The 2119-nt window shown below is 42.8% G+C and overlaps 1 long non-coding RNA gene across 1 annotated transcript; it reads right to left on the bottom strand.

Moving 5' to 3' along the window:
• Nucleotides 1–303: 303 nt before the first annotated feature.
• Nucleotides 304–1238, bottom strand: LOC121979895. The gene is made up of 3 exons (XR_006111437.1): nucleotides 1106–1238; nucleotides 546–596; nucleotides 304–410 (listed from the first exon to the last, which is right to left on the bottom strand). It is a non-coding gene; the product is annotated as an uncharacterized LOC121979895 (long non-coding RNA).
• Nucleotides 1239–2119: the final 881 nt, after the last annotated feature.

The following is a 2119-nucleotide window of genomic DNA, read 5'->3' as shown; positions in this document are numbered from 1 at the left end:
TCCAAGAAACAGCTTACCGGTAGCCCCTTAATTCATGCTTAGAAAATTCAAGTCAGAGGCAACAAAAGTTCAAGTTTACCAATCAGTGAGGGAAAATAGCGCATTATCGAGCACCACAATGAATTCTCCAAAAAAACACAGAAAGCTTTCTAATGTTCAAGATAGGAAAAAATTAATTGTCAGAAAACAAACAGCAAATAGAAGCATCAATCATCAGCTAAATGGGACTTGTATCCAGTAACATAAGTTTAAGCTCACCCAAAATTCTTCGTCAGAAGAGCCTCGCGGGCAGTAAAGCGGCCGAAGACCTTCCTGTGCACGCATTCTAGTTTGTCCTCCAATTGACTGGTTGGCTCGAAGCGTCGAATTGATCGACTGGACGAGGGTTGATCACTAGAAGACACCTCAATCTGAGGAAATTTAGAAATGGAACTAAGATCGCCAGAAATGCCTGCCTTATTCATGGCGCCAGAAGACATTGCACGCTCATCCTTCCTACAATTTGAGACAGAGAGGAGAGGCAGAGAAAAAGGCTATGCTCTTACCTTCATGAAGACCTGGAAGCTTAATTCTGAGTCCAGAAACTGCTGAAACAACTAGAGAAATATGAAAAGGAAAAAAATGTCAGTTCAAATTATAGGATTTACCTTCATGCAAATGCAGTGCAATTTTTCTTTCTTAAAAAAAACCTCAGATACTCTAATACCAAACTGAGCCCCTAGTATATTCTTAATCTATATCTTACCTTTTTTATTATTGAAAACGTCAAACACACAAATTCACATAGGTAGCTCTCAAGTTAGTGTCATGAAGAAAATACTAGAATTGACAACTCCAATTGTCGATGTCATTTTGAAGGAACCCATGGTGTTATGTTTTAGATTTTTATTTTTTTTCTCCAGAACCACAATGTTTAGTTACTTATGTATTATCTTTTAGCTTTGCACATTTCACCCCCCAATATAACCACTTCAGGCTTTTTGCTAATGCTAACAATGACCAATTTAAGACTAACTCATCTTGCGAAATTTCTACTTTAATCAGCTTCAGAATTTTTCTCAATTGTTTAGAACATAAAGCAGCATTTCACAGGAATCGACTATACCTGAGATTGTCGGGGTCAAACAACCATCGCCAATGACCATACTTGTCCCTAATAGCGTAAATAGTAGTAGCAAAAGTCGAGAAGTCTGATTCTTCTCGAGAAATTTCTTTATCCGTAAACTAGTTCGAGTTTCGTCACAGTCAGTTTCAAGCTCGTAAGCAGTCAGGTGCTCATGTGCAGCATGGGATGTCCTCCACAGTCCAATCTTTGAATGCCGCAACATTAATGAATACATAGCAAAAGTCCCGCCTATATACAAGAGAGAAAATGAAGATGGAAGACCCAAATATACTGGACCGGATTTTGAAATCTAGTCACTATCTTCACCATTATCATCTGCTCCTAGCACCAAGATGATGTACTTACAGAGAGCGATGAGAGTGAGACTCCAGAAAACTAGAGAAAGAGCGCCTAGAATCTCAGCATCCTCTTCATGGAGGCGTAGCCTGCCTGAGAAGGTGCTCTTGAAGACATAAATAGAAGAGATGCTTAAATCGCCATACACGACACCAAAACGGCGACGCCAGGCTCAACATGCATCAGCTCCTCGCCGTCGTCGGATTCCAGCAGGGGTCGTCCATCGTCGTCGATGACGCGACCATCGAAGTGCAACAGCCCTAAACCCATAGCGGGAGTATCTTTAGGGTTCCTAGGACACAACGCCCCTTTTTAATCCAACACGAAGAACTCAAAGGCCTTCTTAAGAAGGACTCTCCGGTGCTCGAAAAAGGTCACCTGCCGGCTGGCCAGGTTCTCTATCCTCCTCATCTGCGTCTTCCCCCTCACCATGTCAATCGATTAGTTGATAACACACCCGGAGGCAACGCCGAATCCTACCATGAGCAGCAAAATCAGCAAGCAAGGAGCTCCGATCAGTCCTGGCCACACGAGGATCGACAAGGAGGGATCAAATAGAAGAAGGAGATGAGGAATCCAGGTTACTAGAGATGGGATCGAGAAAGAGTGGAGGAGGGCGACTTCTAGCGACTCAGCGATGACTCCAAGCCACACAGG

This window comes from Zingiber officinale, chromosome 1B (assembly GCF_018446385.1).
Source record: "Zingiber officinale cultivar Zhangliang chromosome 1B, Zo_v1.1, whole genome shotgun sequence".
NCBI classification, from domain to species: Eukaryota; Viridiplantae; Streptophyta; class Magnoliopsida; order Zingiberales; family Zingiberaceae; genus Zingiber; species Zingiber officinale.
Note: the sequence above shows the minus strand (reverse complement) of the source record. Positions and strands in the feature narration are given on the sequence as shown.